At 48.1% G+C, this 17,801-nt stretch overlaps 1 protein-coding gene and 1 non-coding gene across 6 annotated transcripts in view; one reads left to right on the top strand and one right to left on the bottom strand.

Moving 5' to 3' along the window:
- The window catches only part of FOXN3 (forkhead box N3), a 396,278-nt gene that overhangs the window by 147,677 nt on the left and 230,800 nt on the right, over positions 1–17,801 (top strand). The window contains exon 1 of one of the 5 annotated variants that reach the window (XM_060620511.3): positions 12,882–12,995. The exons of the other annotated variants lie outside the window; for them this stretch is intronic. The gene's annotated coding sequence lies outside the window, so the exon portion shown is untranslated. Of the gene's footprint in view, positions 1–12,881; positions 12,996–17,801 lie in introns of those variants that run through there. 5 annotated transcript variants of the gene reach the window in all.
- Positions 5,933–6,036, bottom strand: LOC132670498 (U6 spliceosomal RNA). Its single transcript, XR_009606735.3, has one exon. It is a non-coding gene; the product is annotated as a U6 spliceosomal RNA (small nuclear RNA).

Below are 17,801 nucleotides of genomic sequence, written 5' to 3'. Positions count from 1 at the left end.
ATTTCCTCTTAAGTCATGCACTCGCTCCATGGAGGAAGTTCACGCTTTTCCATCTCCTAGATCACAGGGGGAGGATATAAGATCACAGGAGGAGAGCCATTTGGCAGTAGGGATCCAAGGCCGTACAATGTGAGTACTCTGACCCCGCGATTACACTTTTGGGAATTCGCCGTAGGGACGTAGAGCCACACGCACCACGTATGAAAGAGGCTACGCATCTGATATGGGGCACAGTGGCAGAACACTGGAGGTGACGCGCGTTTCCAACAGAATGAGAGTGGCTGAGCCATTGGTTCTCCTACATAAGGCGGTGCAGGCATCCACTCTTTACGCATTTAAAAAAAAAATTGTGGGGGCGCCCGGGTGGCTCAGTCGGTTAAGCGTCTGACCGGCTCAGGTCATGATCTCGCGGTTCGTGAGTTCAAGCCCCGCCGTCGGGCTCTGGGCTGACAGCTCAGAGCCTGGAGCCTGTTTCAGATTCTGTGTCGCCCTCTCTCTCTCTCTCTCTGACCCTCCCCTGTTCATGCTCTGTCTCTCTCTGTCTCAAAAATAAATAACCGTTAAAAAAAATTTTTGAAAAAAAAATTTTTGTTTTTAATCTTTATTTATTTTTGAGAGAGAGACAGCATGTGAGCAGGGGAGGGGCAGAGACAGAGGGAGACACAGAATCCGAAGCAGGCTCCAGGCTCCGAGCTGTCAGCATAGAGCCCGACGCGGGGCTCGAACCCACAGACCACGAGATCATGACCTGAGCCGAAGTCGGACGCTCAACCGACTGAGCCACCCAGGCACCCCTTTCCGCATTGTTTATTAAGCACCTACTATGTGCCAGGCACACAGAAGGGGCAACGTCGAGGCTAATGTGGTTTCAGCCCACCCGACGCTCAAAGTTTTATCGTAGAAACAGATTTCATACCCTGTGAAGGGGTAAAAGGAAAAAAATGCGGGGCACCAAGTGTATTTACAGTGTGATCTCACTTTTGTTGTATGAATAGAAAAACCTGGAAGACAGTCTGAATTAACAGAGGTGTAGAAAGAAGCCTTGGGCCATGGGGTTATATCCATGCATATCTCCCCCCCCCCCCTTTTAATTTCTAGTTTCCAAGTTTTCCACAGTGACAATTATGATTTAATTTTTTTTTTTTTTTTAATGTGGCTTTGAGGATGGAGAAAAGTGAGCAGACTGGCTTCTAGCTCTTGAGTGAGTCGGAGAAAAGTCCCGAACAGCTTGGGGGGAGGGGCCGCTGAGGTCTCCCACTCAAGGTTGCAGATCCCAGGCTCTTGTCTCTTCTGAGGACACTGGGGGCTTGTGCCGCTGCGTGGGCCGGCTGGGAACTTTCGCAGAAGGCAGCACTGTAGCCAGGCTGCTGACGCCCCGGTCCCTGGGCACTTTCAGTCTCCAGGGCTCTGGTCCTCTAGGAATCTGGTGATGTACTCCAAGGGGGAAAAGAGTCTGTGTATTAGGCATATGGTAATCAAATTAAGGAAGTGCCTGTCACCTAGCAAATAAAAAAAAGCTGCGATTGAGTTGGATTATCTCAGCCACATGTCACTGCACCCCAAAAAGCAAAGGACGGCAGCCTGACTTATCTGGTCCCAGTCACGGTGTTCAAAGCATTTTGCGGGAGTTTTCCTAGTTGAGGCTCCCGAGGTGGGTACTCATCACCCCCATTTCTTTCCCTTTTAATTAGTTAATTAATTAATACTTGAGAGAGAGAAGTGAGGGAGGGGGAGAGAGAGAGAGAGAGAGAGAGAATCTTAAGCAGGCTGCATGCTCAGTGTGGAGCCCAATGCGGGGTCTCGATCCCATGACCCCAGGGTCATGACCTGAGCTGAAATCAAGAGTCAGACGCTTGACTGACTGGGCCACCCAGGCGCCCCCTCATCACCCCTGGTTTACAGGTGGGAACCTTCAGCTCAGAAAGCAGGTAACCTGAGCAGGTCTCCCGGGTAGAAAAGACTGGCGGGTAGAAAGCCCGCCCCCGTCTGCTGTGAAGCAGCATCTCCAACCTCTGCTCCGTTCTGTCTCCCACTCCAGCTGTACCGTCACCGTGCATACAGGTGTCTGAGGCCCGGGCAGTGTGTGAGGGGACAGCAGCCCATCCAGTGGCAGAATGCTGGCAAGTGTGAGGACCACAGACGCTTAGAATGGGCACAGTTATTTCTAATGAAACCAGATGCAGGGAAGACTACCCTTAGCTGCCTTTCCTGGGGGTTATAAGTGAGGAAATTGGGGTTTCTCTCTCTCTCTTTCTCTCTCTTTCTCTCTCTCTCACATACACACACACGAGAGAGAGAAAATATAACCCTCCTTATGTTAACTATAAAAATCTTTCCCTCTGCTTGGGATTTGAAATTAAAGGCCAACTACTATACCTGATTACATACATCTCACAAAAGGCTGATAACTTATACCGAGACCTGACCTTTGTGGTTGAACTGTTTTTCTTGAAATGTTTCCTCGCTCGTTCCAGCTTTGCTTACTTAGTAGGTATGAAAAACAATGATGAGACATATAGGAGATACCAGGGACACATAGATTGGAAACGGTAAGTTAAAACGAAGAGAAAGAGTTGTTTCTTTTCCCCATCAAAACAATGTTTCCATCAATATGATACATACTGTTTCCTGTGTTTCAATTTCAGTTCCTCTGTAGTTCAGATTCTTCTGATTCATTTTATATATCATGGCCAGATTAATGTTTCTAAAATACCACATTCATGATATCATCTCCTATTTTCCCTAGAACATTCAGTGGTTCCCACTTGTCTAGGATAAAATACAAACTTGTGGGTTTTGAACTCGGGTTCTTTTTTTTTAAGTTTATTAATTTTGAGAGAGAGAGAGAGAGAGAGAGAGAGAGAGAGAGAGAGACAGCTCTCAGGGTCCTTCTTAATCTGTCTTCAACTTTACCTTTCCAGCCATCTTCCCAGTAATTCCCATGAACCATCCTCTTGCCCAGACGAACCAGTCTCTCCCATGGTCCTCTGAACATACCCCGTATTTGCTTTACTGCTTAGGGAAGGAAAGAACAAAGGAAGTTCTCCCTTCCCTTTTCCTTTTTCTGAAGTCCTACCCTATCTCTCAGGCACTATGCACATCTTGCCGTTTTTAAAAAAAAATGAGTAGGGGCACCTGGGTGACTCAGTCGATTAAGCATCTGACTCGATTTCGGCTCAGGTCACCTTCTCACGGTTCATGAGTTTGAGCCCCTCGTCGGGCTCTGCACTGACAGTGTGGAGCCCGCTTCGGATCCACTGTCCTCCCCCACTCCCTCTCTGCCCCTCCCTGGCTCACAGTATCTCAAATAAATAAACTTAAAGAAAAAAAAAAAAGATTAAAAACTGAGATAAACATTCCTTGACTCTCCCAGCCTGGGGCGACCCGAATCACCCTTATCACAAACTGTCTGGGGTTGGAGTCACCCTGCGGGGCTGGACCAGCTCAGTGCCTCAGGTCACCGCGCTCCTAAGCACCCAATCAAAACAACATGTCCTGTGCTGCTGGCTAACTGGGAGCACCTCCTGTCCCAGCTGCAAAATACTGCAATACCCAGAGAGGACCTCTTACCCTTCAGATCACAAATAGTAATTCTTGTCCTGTGTTCAAGATGCATATGTTGGGGGCATTCGCTTATTATTTGTCATGCATTTGCCACCCATGACTAATCCTATTCTATGAATGAAATGGAAGGCGGGGGGGGGGGGCGGGGGGGGGGAATATTTGCATGACCTCACAAAGCCAAGTCTGTTGGTGGAGCCTGTACTTGAACCCACATTTCCTTCTGCTAATTGAGCAGGCCGCTGTTCCTTCTAAACCATGACTCATAGGCCGTCAGGAACTTCTGTAAATATTCTGATGGCTTTTGTCATCCCCTCTTTTTTTTTTTTTTCTCCAAAGGGCCAGATAGTAAACATTTTAGGCTGTGCAGGCCGTGTGGTTTTCTGTTGCAACTGTTCAACTCTGCCCCTGTAGTGGGAGAGCAGCCGTAGGCAGTGCGTAACCTAACGGGTGTGGCTGTGTTCCAAAAAAATTTTAGTTGCAAAAAGAGACCGTGGAGTGGATTTGGTCTGCAGGCTGTAGTTGGCCGACCCCCTGCTGTAGAAGGTTCGCTATAGAAGGTTCCCCTCTCTGGGTTCCTCACGTTGGGCTGAAAAGTCAAGTTTAGGATCCTGGGCAGGCCCCGCCATCGTGTATAGGCCAATGTGTGGATTATGTCCTCGGCTGGGAAGGCTGGCTGGTTAGGATAAATTGGGAAGTTGTGGATGTTCAAGCAATAGACCGTTGCCTCACGAGCGGTAGACGGGGGATCATTCCATGAACGTGGGGGTTGATCTCAGGGGAGCATACTGGGGAGACTCAGCATTTGGGGCACTTAGCCCCCTGAACTAACCAGCCTGGGGGTGTTCTCCATTGTAGAGTTGCATCATCTCCCCACACAACCAGAATGTTCCATTATGCCCAAAGTTTACAGTGATAATCCACAGGCTGTCCCATTTCTCACATCTGGGACCCCAAGTGATGTCTTAATTATGACAGATGTATTACAATGAGTTCCCTGGTCGCCTCAGGAAAAACAGGTTTAAAAACTAACCGTTCAAGTGTTCAGTTCACCTCCATGGCTCCCACCTAAGGGCACCCACATACTCAAGGGCAGTGCCCTACAAACAGTGCTGGAATTTGAGGGCTTTATCATTAAGGTCGGCAAGCTTGTTCTAGTTCTGATGTTCTGAGGGGGAGAACTATCGACCCCCCCCTTTTTAAAAATAGAACCAGCTCGAGATCTGGGACTAAGAACACAAAAGTTTTTCCACGGTCTTCAAGGAGCTGTGGCAACTATCAGGAACTCCTAATAAATTCCAGGAAACAATTTCAATGGTTTCTTTCTTTTTTTTTAGTAAAAATTTTTTTAGATGTTTATTTATTTTTGAGAGAGAGAGGGAGAGAAAGAGAGAGGCAGAGTGTGAGTGGGGGAGGGACAGAGAGAGAGAGGGAGACCCAGAATCAGAAGCAGGCTCCAGGCTCTGAGCTGTCAGCACAGAGCCTGACGTGAGGCTCCAACCCACCAACCGAGCTTAACCAACTGAGACACCCAGGCACCCCTCAATGGTTTCTTTTTTAAAAATTTTCCAAATTGTGGGCACCTGGGTGGCTCAGTCGGTTGAGCGTCCGACTGTAGCTCAGGTCACGATCTCACACTCCATGAGTTCAAGCCCCGCACTGGGCTCCGTGCTGACAGCTCGGAGCCTGGAGCCTGCTTCGGATTCTGTGTCTCCCTCTCTCTCTGCCCCTCCCCTGCTCATGCTCTGTCTCTGTGTCAAAAATAAATAAAAACACTGACAAATAAATTTTCTAAATTGAACTATAGTTGACACATAATGTTACCTTCGTTTCAAGCATACAACATAGTGATTCCACACCTGGGTACATTTTGCTGTGTTCACTGCAAGTGTGGAAACATTTCAGTGGCTTCCTGAGAGCTTAAACTGCAGAGAAAGAAGTGGAGGAAAGGTTTAAAATTTATGCTTAGGAGAAAGCAGGCTGGTCTCAGGCAGTTAATGTAAATAATGAGCAAATAATTCTTTAAGTTGGCTCTTAACTCTTGTTCTAATTCTCTTTCTTTTCTTTTCTACATAATAGTAGTAAACAGTTGCATGGAATTCAGCCTGAGCTATGCATACCTGTGGGTATTTCCATATGTCAGTTTATTTAACCCTCCTCCCTGCCCACCCTCTGAGGCTGGCCCTATTACATCCCCATTTTGCAGGTGAGGACAGTAAGGCACTAAGAGGTGAAATGACTTGCCTAAGTCCTCATGGCTTGGCAAAGGCTGCAAATGGCCTGTGTGCTCACCCACCCTGCCGTCTGGCTCTCGTCTTTTATTTATTTACTTAGTTGGTTAGTTTTTATTTTACTTCCAGTTAGTTAACATAAAAATCTGGAACGCTTCACAAATTTGTGTGTCAGCCTTGCACAAGGACCTTGCTAATCATCTCTGTATTGTCCCAATTTTATATGTAGGCTGCCAAAGGGAGCACTGCCTCTCATCTTTTAAATGGATGTTATGGCAGTCAGAGAAGTTCAAGTGTGTCCCTTCTGATGGATGCATCCCTTCCCAGGGCAGACCGAGCAGTCCCTCATTCCATCCCTCCCTCGACCAAGATTTCCAACACTTGCCATCTGCTGGGCGTGGACTCTGCCTGTGTATCTTGCTCAGAAGGTAGCCGTGTCCCCGGGGGTCATTCTGGCTGACAGCACTATTGGGTGAGGTGAAGGCGAGCCCCTGTGTCATGTCACCTCCATGAACTGCCCTTAGCCCGGAGGAGCACACGTGGTTCCCAAGGTGCACCTGTTAATGAGCTCACGGGACAGGTGTAGCAAATCAGAAGGCTCGTGTATTTTAATTTGCAGTGAGAAATATTACTGCCTGGAAGGGGTTTGATGAGCTTGGGATTTTGGAAGGGAAGGCTGGACGACGTGAATGTTGAGCGCCATTGGAAACATCAGTTGGTCACAGTCCCCTGGGTAACTAGCCTCCATTGTTGCTGAGACACCAACCTCGGGATGGGGGGCTAACACTGCCCCTCCCCGCCTCCGTGTGCAGGGTGGGTCTTGGGAGAGGCCTCGCCTGTGAGGAAGGTGGAGGGGCCTCCAGTGCTCTGCCCGCCTCTGCCCCTCCCTCCCTCTCAGGACACTTTAGTTCTCTAGATTTGTTAGCACAGCCCATCTGTGATTGGGAAGTGGGCATCTCTCTCTCTCTCTGGGACTTTGCATATATAGACCCTCAAGCTGGTGGGGGGAGTAGAGTGGTGACCCGGGGGGGGGGGGCACATAATGACCAGTAACACTATTTTAATGGGAAAATCCAAGATCTTGGCTTCTGCTGCTTCCCTGGGTTCCTCACCGCTCCAAGAGGGTAAAGTGCACACTGCCCTGCGGCTACATCTTTTTTGAAAAGGTAATCGCTACGGGGCACCTGGGTGGCTCAGCGCGTTCAGCCTCGGACTCTTGATGTCGGCTCAGGTCATGATCTCATGGTTCCTGGGATTGCACCCTGAACCATCGGGGCTCCACACTGCTAGCACAAAGCCTGCCTGGGATTCTCTCTGTCTCGCTCTGCCCCTCCCCTGCTTATGCTCTCTCTCTCTCAAAATAAATTAATTAATGAATGAATGAAAACAAATAAAGTAATCTCTATGCCCAATGTGGGGCTTGAACACACGACCCCGAGATCAAGAGTCACATGCTCCACCGACTGAGCCAGCCAGGGGCTCTCAGTTTCGTCTTTTTTTCTTTCTCTCTCTTTTTTTTTTTTTTAAACATAAAATGGTACCAAAACCCAGCAGGTCCTGTCCTGAGCACAGGGAGGACTGATGTGGAGGGTTCAGGGCCTCACAGGGGGCACCAGGTCCTTCAGACCCAAAACTGAGTCAGCAGGGAAGTTCATCAGACCCTGAGCATCATGCAGATGATGCAGTTGTTCTGAACGGAGAGGGAAGAGGGGGCCGGTGGCTGGGGTGGGACCTTGAGGAGGAGCCAGGTTGGGGAGGAAGGGGAGCTGAGACCACAGCTATACTTCCGCCCTCAGTTCAGGGCTCCCTTTTCTGCTGTCAGACCAGCGCTCCGTCCTCTCTCCTTGGGTCCCTTCCTAAAGCAGTCAGCCTCCCGCCCTCACCGAGGCTCGGACACGTGGACCCACTGTCCCCGTACCTGCCTGGCTGCAGCCTCATCAGCATCACCTGAACCATAGACACCTTCAAAGGACACGGCTGGTCACTGACCAAGAGGTTGCGGCCCCAAGGTGACCCACCGCGGAGCCCCGCTCCTGCCCCATCGCTCCTGCCCCATCGACAAGGATTAAACCCTCAGCTCTGCAGGGAACGGAAATAGGGCTCTGTCTGCCCGCTGGGTGTGGCATAGCCCCTTCCCAAGCCGCACTGGAGAGCTCCTGCAGCCAGAGGCCAGGAAGGCACAGCCATGTCACAGAAGGGTGGCCCTTTCTTGTCTCAGCGGGAGTGGGCAGGCCAAGAAGGAGCAGAACCAGCAGGGACAGGATGGCACCTGCCTAGGGGCCCTTTGGATCAGACTGCCGGGTTAAGTGTGCCACTTTTCTGCCGGTGACCTCTGGTAGTCATTTTCACCTGCTTGAGGCCCCGATCCCTCACCTGTAAAATGGGGGCAACAGCACCTGCCTCAAAGAGCCACTAGCTGCCGGGTGAGGGTCTGCGAAAAGCTGTGACCGGCTCCCAGTAGGCATGTGTGTGGGGCAGATGCAGGTTCTGTGTGGCCTGCCATCTCTTCAACTTAGGAGCCCTCTTTGAGACAAAAATGTAAAGTTACAAATACAAAACCAGGTTTAAGAATGAGCACGTATTTCAAATGATGAAAGAAAACATTAAAAAAGTATGTGTTTAAAAAGCTGACATCCCAGGGGCGCGTGCCTGGCTCAGTCGGTAGAGCGTGTGACTCTTGATCTCGGGGTTGTAAGTCCGAGCCCCACGTTGGGTGTAGAGGTTACTTAAAAAAACTAAAATCTTAAAGAAAACACCCAACACTGACGTCCCGAACATCACAAATCCGAAAAATAGCACAGTATTGTTAGTAATCAGCTGTCTCGTGTTGGTTTGCGTACAAATGTACAAAAAAATGACTTCTTTTGTACATTTTTTGGGGCTGTGGACTCCTTGATCACTTCCTCAGAGGGCGGTGATTTTGGAATGCCATTTTCCCTCAAGAGAATAGCAAGGTAGTACACGCACTTCTCTAGCATGGTTGGTTGGGACCTGTTTTCTATTCTTGATGGATTAGGAAAAAAAGCTTGTTTGCTTCGCAAGTGGTTATTGGTAATGCCATGTAGGGTTTTAGGATTGCAGTCAAATGTGGGGGAACCTCTCTCAGGTTTCTTTCATACCGGAGCCATAAGGTTTCAGGACATTTAAGTGTTTTTGTGCAGTGATTAAGCTTAGATAAAGAAGGTGCTCATTCACCGTTTTCTGGGGTCCCTCCCGGCCGTGGAAGGGGCTGTGTGAGCGAGGGGTGCTAATGCTTTAAGCCTCAGTGCCTGTGGATAAATCCTTCTCCTCAAAACATGTCCGTCAGAGCCCATTGGATTATTATATTTGACGTTCATCTTTTCAATTTTTTAGTTTTAGGATTTCTAAAGAACGTGTTCTCATTGACAAGAAATACAATCTTACACGAGTTCAGTGTGTGCAACGGTCTCTCCTTCAGTATCATTTGCTAACTGTCTACTCTGATCAGCCTCTCTCCTGTTGATTGTTGGGGGCATTTGATGACACAAAGCAGATAGGACGCAGCTCAGTATCTTCATCTAGTAGCTGCTCAATAAACGTAGCCGTCGAGACTGGCATCGCCCCTCCATTGGCTCCGATTTGGAGCCGGACACTCGGAGATCGAAAATTGGGACATTGTCCCCCGGGAGTTGGGAATGGGCCCAGCTTTGGGTCCAAGTCCGAGACCTAAGTGGGAGTCAGGTTTTGTCTCAAGTTATAACTAGAACTGCCCTCCCTCATTAGCAACGAATTCTCTACAGTTTTCTCCGTTCGTGACTTCTTCATTCAGCAGTAATATTCTGTTAATACGGCCACAGTTACCCATTAAACCATACTTTTTAAAGAGCTCAGTGATAATGTTTAATTTCCTACGTTTCCCCCAAATCTGTTGATCCTTATCAGGTCCAGCCACAAAAATTTGTCAAAATACGGTTTTATCTGTTTGGAACGTTAAAGGCTCTCCTGTAAGGGAGCTGTCTGCGCACAGGGAAATCTGAGTTGCCTCTAACTCTGCGCGGGTATCTGCTGGGGCTGCAAATGACAGAAGGGCCACTTCCAGTGTCTGAACGACAGAGTGTTGGCCTGTGCACTGGGTCCGAGCGGGGCCTTCCCGTTCTCTAATGCCCACCCATCACCTCTGGAGCCGACAGTGGGGTCAGGCCACACACACCACAGGACTGAAAGCTTGGGACCCTGTTGAACACTGGCATGGAAACTACCAGTGTGCATTCTGACATGTGGCCCTAAGTCACTTCACTTCTTTGGGCTTCGTTTGCCTCCTTCAACGAGGGGCTCATCCGACAGTGTTGGTAAAGTCCTTCCCAAGGGTAACCTTTAAGATTTTATTTCCTCTTTACATTAATTGGTTTTTGTAATGAATAAACAAATCTTTTTCTGGCCAGTGCTGTCAGGCCAAGAATGCAATTACTAAATAAGTAGTTCTGTTGAGATTAAATGATAATTCGGGGCAGTCAGCCTTAGTGACTTTCTTCCTACTCATGAGTTGTCGATTTTGATCTAGAAAATGAGCCATGGAGGACGGGAGGGAGGAGCCCTAGAAAATGGCCGAAAAAACCGGCCCTGACTTGGTAAGCGTAGCTTTTGCGCAGAAAACCCAACTTGGTTGTTCATTCACAGGAGATCCGGGGAGGTCTCTGCGGGGCCTCTTTTTCTTACCATAATCACTGGTAATGGTTTGCTCTGATGCTGGTATCACAAGGAAGCTGAGAGAGATTGAATTTGGATCCAGAGGGAGCTGGTGTTGACAGAAGCCAGGGAGACTCCCAATGGCAGTGGGATCAGATCCCTGTGCATAGCCGAGGGTTTCTCGGGATTGCAACCACAGACCTCAGCTTTCTGCTTCATCCACTTTTTACAGAGCCTTTGGCTAGTCTTGAGACAAGTTTCCAGTCGTGGCACTGGGAAAGCTTGCAAGGAAGCATACGGGGCCGGTTTATGACGGATGAACTCCTCGGCCTTGGTACCCAGATCTCTGTGGGAATGCCATGGATGTGAAGATCTCCGGCTTGGGTGCCGGAGAGGCGGTCTGGCCCCCATCTCCAGTGCGTGGGGCTTTCTGAAGATTCTGGAGCACCTGTGGGGGGCACAGGGGCTGCCTCGATTGGGGGCGGGTTACCCTTCTGTCCAGGATCCATGGGGAAAAGTTAATCTGATGAGTAGTGCAGTCAGTGTATGTTCATTGTGGCTTGCTGATTCTCGAATGTGTTTATAGAGTTGCCTGAGGTTGATCTGTGCCTTGATCTAATCCTCTGTAACTGAGATTTTGGAAGACAGTTCTGGTGGGCTGGGCAGTGGTGTTTCTAAACCGGCAGGCAGTAACTACCTCACTTAGTGGGCAAAGTGCAACAGAGAGAGTTCAGAAATGGTTTCTAGTGAAATGGTGCTCTGGCAGCATTGGCTTGAGGTGACACTGTCAGATCTTGACCTTGATGGCTGTGGGCTATTGAGACAAGTTTCATTTGTTGGATTGGGGGAGGGGGAGGGAGCGGCCTGGAGAGAGAGAGAGTAGATTGGTCTATGAGTTGCATTAACGGGCACCTTCAGAGTGCTTGTGCCTTCTGAGGGTCCGTCCAAGTGGGACATGGGGATAGACTTGGAGTTTCAGGCCTGGCCCCTGGAGTTGTCACCGTCACGAGTTATTGGTTGCTGTTGTTTTCGCAACCGTTGTGCTTCACGATTCATGTGGGAGCACAGTGCTGGTGTATGACCATCGCCCTGGGTCTTTTGTAGATATGTTTGTCTGTTCAGTGAGTGGTGGCCACAAGAAGGAGTGTCATGTTCTCTGGGAGCATCAGGAGCTGGGCCTGGGAAGACAAGAAGGAGTGTCGTGGTCTGTGCCCATTTGAAAAATGCTGCGCGAAAAACCCAAATCAAACGATCCCCCAAATTCTCCGACAAAGCAGCCCAGGGTATAGACCGTGCGGATAACGCTACATTTCTGCGATCTTGGGAATTAGGTATGGGTGGCGTAAACAGGTTAGAGAATGCAGCGGCTATGAGGGTGGGCTCTGTGGGCCCGAAACTCATGGGGTCATACCTTTTCGGTCCCGCTCTACAAGCATCGCCGGCAAATTGCCTTCATTTCTGTAAGCTCAGCATCCTCATCTGTAAGAGGGTGACGGTACCTGTCTCACAAAGGTGGCGGAAGGAAGAAAGAAATCACGCAGGCAACGCTCCTGGAGAGTCGGAAGCTCCTGGGAGCATGGTGTTGTTATGCACGTCTTATAATTCCTTGGATTGCACCAGCTGGGTACTTGGTGTTCATTGTTTTGGCTGTTGTTGTGCAGGAGCCTTGAAGATCCCCAGGCAGAGTTCCCATTACCTTCGGTCCTCCCCAGGAAACTAGAGGAGGGCCATGGTGCTAAGAGCATGGCGGACCAGCTGGGTTTCCCACCAACCAAGGGAGAGGCAATCTCTGTCTGTCCGACACGTTACCAGGGAAGGACCCACGTGTGGCTGGATTTGAAAGCAGTATTTTGCCCACACCTTTCTACAGAGAGATGACAGGAATTGAGTTAGTGGAGGGCTGGAGGGCAGGCTTTTCCATTTCTTTGGTTGGAATTCGGTTTTTACACATTGTTTGATTAAAAAAAAACCAACCAACAAACAGAAAACAAAAACCAAAACAAAACCGCAAGAACTCTTGCACAGAGGACCAAAAGAATGGCTTCTAAGCAAAAACATGCCGAACACGTGAAGACCAACCAGATTGCGTCGGTAGGTGGCAAAGTACTTTGCTATAAATATTACAAGACTCCTTTCTCTACTTACAAGAAAAATCGCGTTGCATTTCAGACAACAGAAATGGCCGGACCAGCCTTTAGTTCTTGTGCAAGAAACTGAAAACAATGTGAAAGATTTTCCTTAAATGGACGCGGAGCTCGGCTTGGTCTGGGGTTGAAGTCAAAGGCCCCGGTCTCCCTTTGCCTTATATGCGTTATTTCTCATACGTTATGCAAGATTCCCCAGGCCCCAAACCATTCACTTTTTCCTGTAATCTCGAGGTGTGCCCAGGGTACATCTCAGCCTCCGACCTTTCTGCTTTCACTTTTGGTTAGTCAGAACCTCCATCTGGCGGGATTTGAATATGAGTGTTTTCTGTGGCTTTTCTGTGGCTCCTTTTCAAAGCATTCAAAGCAGTTTAAAAATACAGAATGTTCAGCGATCTGACCAAGAGCTAATGTAAGTACTTATTTGGGGACTATTTTTAAAAAGTTGACTAGGGCAGGTTTGAACCTCTTAACTCTGCGTCTTGGAAATAGACCCTAAGATTAAAAAAAAAGGTTCAAGAAACATGTGACGACGTCTCCACAGTCATAATGCTTTCCGTAGTGGTAGTAGTAGCAAATATAGCACAGTCTAGAAAAACAGAAGAGCTAAAATTCTGTATTTAATATTAAACAGGAAGCTCAACAGAGGAGTCTGCAGCAACATGGTGGGTTTTCAAACAAACCTGTTGCCGAGTTTCTCTGTAACGAGAAGTCTCAATGAGAACTCTTACTCTGTGAAAATGGTGGGTTTTCACGGAAATCTCCACCCAAACGTGACCACTGGAAGCAGGTTCTGTGCTGTAAGGTTTTGAAGCAACCCCCCTTCCACCAGAGCCAAAGGGAAGTTTGGAAGCACACTGAAAAGCTCTCCAGGAGTGGGAGATACTCTGCACTTTTGTCTCGCCTTTGTGCAGAGCCGTGCAGAGCCGTCACTCACCCAACATGTGCATGTGAATATTCTTTCTGAAGACCTGGGCTTCATTTTAAGGTCAGCCCTCAATTTCTAGAGAATATAATTTGCTGCTATTTTTAGAGCATCATGATTGCTCGTAATAACTAATGGAAAGAAAAAACTCAACAGAAATAAATGTGTAACAGCTGTGTCTGCTTAAACTTGATTAAAGGCAGTAAAAAAAAAAAAAAGTAAACAGAAGAATGAATGTGATAATGGACGAAGGAGAGCCCAGTATCCCTCTCATTGTGAAAAGTTTCACAGACGTAACTTGCTCTCCTCTGGAGGCTGGCGATGTCTGTGTTTAAAGTTTACTTTACTGTTTGTCTTGAGTGGGATCAGTGTTGTAGTGAATAATTTATAGCCAGCATGAATGAGCTCATTAGTCACCTTTTCAGACTTTAAATGCGTTTTGTGGTTGTCATTACTGGAGCCTTCTGTTCAGCCGCCGAGCAAAATGACAGTTTGGCAGTTGGCTGCCTCCATATCGGGCAGCCCGCTCCCCTTCAGGTCTGTGTTGCTTTTATATTTCACTGAAACCTTTCCTTTCTATCCCGGGGCTGGTCCAGGGACTCTCACATTTCAGATGCCTTTTGCACCCCAAGCTTAAATGAGAAGTTTTTCGTGGATTAAAACACCAAAAAAAAAAAAATATTTCAGTTGCGTCTGCCGCAGAGAATGAAGTGGATGGAGTGAGCTTTTTTTTTTTTTTTTCCCCCAGCAACTGCTGTGTGTTATTCCCTTTGTGCTGGGTTTGATATTCAAGTTATTCAGACGCAGCAAGCTGGGGAGTCGCTGTGCCGGGCACTCACACGGCGGCAGGCTTTTCTGGCCAGGGGTCGTCTTCGGAGTTTGGAGGGGGAAGCGTGTTTCCGAGGAGGTTTGCGTTTTTACAGACTGGAGCATCCATATGATGTGGGTGGGTGTGGACGAAGAAACGGACTCCAGAAGATCTGCCAGGCCAGATTTCCAGGGCCAAAGAAAACCACGTTTTTCCTACAAAGGGGTGGTTTGATGACCTTTCGGGCTCACGGCCATCTGGGGGTCCAGAGCCTGGGGAGTGGCCATGACTTCTTCCTCAACTCAGCGTCTTCCTAGTCCAGATCATTGAGAGAAAGCAAACTGTTGCAGCTGCCTGCCCCCCATGCCTTTGGAGACTTGCCTGGGAGGCCGGTATGTGAGGAAGAGCCCGGGCATGCCAATAGCAGGTGGGATTTCTTAGGAACGGATGTCATGAGGTTCATCCCTCCCTTTGAACCTGGCCTGGGCAGCCTTCAGAGAGCCCTGACATCCACTCTCTGGGACTGGACGCCATCCGGAAGTCCGGGACACCGTGGCATGCCCACCTTGGTCCTCGGGTAGCCTCTGCTGGCACGCAAGGTGCATGGACGCTTGCCCGGGGAGATCTCAGCCAATGGCCTGGGCCTCTGTTCCAAGGTCCCTTTGACGTTTCCTATGAGCAACAGGCACTAATGGCTGCCATCACCAACGTGGGCAGCACCCCCTTCCGGGATCCATATTGTTAGACAGCTGGCCTAGCACTGTGTGAGGCATGTAGGAAAGATGTTCAGTATTCCTCTCTGGAAGAAATGCCAACTTAAAAAGGACGCCTGGTTGTTTGGGGGCCAAATCTTTGAAGCCAGTGCCAGTCACGTGTCTTTGAGCTCAGAGGCATTGGGTGCTTTTGGTGCACCCACAGAGAGACAGCAGTCCATTTGGCCGCTTCCTTCCCAGCCCCCACCCCTTATGACACCCGAGTGCTCACGTGTACTCATGCCTCACAATTTACGGGCACGGGTTGCTTGCACCTGAATCGAAATATTAAAGGCACATGAGAGGTTATTTTGGGAAGGAGTGGGGCTTCCAAAACAGAAAGTGTCGGTGAACTGCACTGTCCGGTAGAGAATAGGTTTGGCAGTCGCAGTAAATTGAAAGGTTGTTAACCCCACCCCAGAAGAATTTTGTACGGCAGGGAAATATATCGGTGATATCTTAATCCCCGCAACGTTTCCCAGAGACGTCATCAACTTTGTAGCTTTTGCTTTTGTTTGAAAGAGACGGTCTTAGAGAGAGGAATTAATTGTCTTCTTTCACATTCTTCTGACAAAGTAAAATGAGAGAAGTTATTTTTTGGCCTGGTTAAGCCTTTGGCAGGACGTAGAAACTGAAACCCAAGAGACTGTGGTACTCGGTGTGCTCAGTAAAGACAGGAAAACAATAAAAGCTCTTGAAAACTTTGGAGGAGGAAAAGGTTGATGATGCTACTTTTCTATTTTTTTTCTTTTCTTTTTTTAATTTCTACGTTTCTTTATTTTTGAGAGGCAGAGAGAGATAGAGCATGAGCGGGGGGGGGGGGGGGGGGGAGCAGAGAGAGAGGGAGACACGGAATCCGAAGCAGGCTCCAGGCTCGGAGCCGCCAGCCCAGAGCCCGACGTGGGGCTCGAACCCACGAACTTTGAGATCATGACGCTTAACCGACTGAGCCACCCAGGCGCCCCAATGAGGCCACTTTTCTTTGACTGATCTGTGTAGTTATTAGATAGATACCAGCTTGAAAGAACAATAAAAAGAAGCATTTTTTTTTTTTCCTGTTAAGCGATCAATATTTTTGATTACCGCTATGCCACATGCTATGAGCAGAAGAGAGGTAGAAGACAGGGTCCTTTGCCTCTCTGGGCACTTATAATTTGTTTGATGCTCAGCATCTAGTTGATTTATTTTTTATTACAAAGGTACACCATACAGTATTGATTATGACATAGAAGCTGCACTTTGGCTCTTTGTAAGTAGTGCCTTTTCATTCTATTTAAAAGCCCCTCTTCCCTTCCTTCTCCTTTATTTCCTGCTCACCATTTTTCCTCTCTTGAACCCCACCACTCTTATCCATCATGTCCTTGACCCTCAGGGGATTCTCCAAGAAAAATTCAAAGGCTGCGGATTGATCTGAAGCTTCCCTTGGCTCCTACCTGGAACCCAACTCCAAACCCTGGAGCCAGACTGTGTGGGTTCAAATCCCAGCCCACCACTTACCAGTTGTGTGGCCTTGGGCAGGTGGCCAAACCTCTCGGTGCCTCAGGTTCCTCGTTTATTTATAAGACGGGCATGATAGTCGTACCTACCTCACAGGGTTAATGTGAGGCCGAAATGAGTCAATATTTGCAAAGCCTTAAGAATACTGCCTGGCACCCAATACGTGCCATGTTAAGTGTTTGTTAAATATGGTTGGTCATTATTCATGTGTTCCATATTTGCAAATCCACATCCTTGCTAAAAATTATTTGTAACCCCCAAATTAAAAAATGCTCATGGTGCTTTTATGCTCACTTGTGGATGTTTTGGCAGAATGACCAAAAATTTGAGTGGCCCAGTGGGCACTTTCCCAGCTTCTGACTTCTTGTTTGAGCTCTCATACCATAAACAAGTATCTGTTCTGTGGTCTATCTTGTGCTATGCTTTCTGTGCTTTTCCCCTGGTGATTTTTCTGTTTAAAATGGCACCTAATCGTAGGGCTGAAGTGTTTAGTGTTCCTGAGTGCATGAAGGCTGATTGCCTTGTGGAGAAAATACAGAAGCCTTGTTAGAGAATCTTTGTTCAGACATGAGTTATAGTGCTGTTGGCCGTGAATTCCATGTTAATGAATCAACTATATATATTAAATAAGGTGTCTTTAAATGGAAACACAGCAAACTGTGGTTATAGACTCATCGGTTAACAAAAATGCAGTCACCCGCAGCTCGCAGGAACCTGACCGTGTGTTTCCCCTAGGAGCAATAGTTCAGTATTTGCTAATTCATTGTTTGTGGAGACTTTATAGAACACAACTTGCACGAATAACGACAATCAACTGTAGATGAATGGAGTTCAAGAGCACAGACTGGCAGCCTTTTCTAGGGCAAGCTTCTGACTGCCAGAGCCTCCCTTGGAAGGGCAGGAGAAGCAGAAGTAATTCTGGCCACGTGGAGTGCCTCAGCTGGACACAGATTTTTCTATCAGATCTGGAAAAAAAAAAAGAGATATAACCACATCTGGTCTTTTATAAGCACAAATCGTTACAGAGGATCAATGGGAAAAGAGAGTCCATCTTCCCCCTCCCCCACAAACTCTTAACTCAAGAGTATTTTCCCTTATCTTTGGACCTTTGTAAGAGTTTGTAGAGAAAGTTGGATCCTGAAAACCTATACACTGAAAGCCTTCAAACCACCAGACAAAAGACACCACAACACAGGGTATAATGTGTGTTATACTTAGCAATTCTCTTTTTGCTCA

The sequence above is a fragment of the Panthera onca genome, chromosome B3 (assembly GCF_046562875.1).
Source record: "Panthera onca isolate mPanOnc1 chromosome B3, mPanOnc1 haplotype 2, whole genome shotgun sequence".
Taxonomy (NCBI): Eukaryota; Metazoa; Chordata; class Mammalia; order Carnivora; family Felidae; genus Panthera; species Panthera onca.
This window is presented reverse-complemented; position numbering and strand designations above follow the sequence as displayed.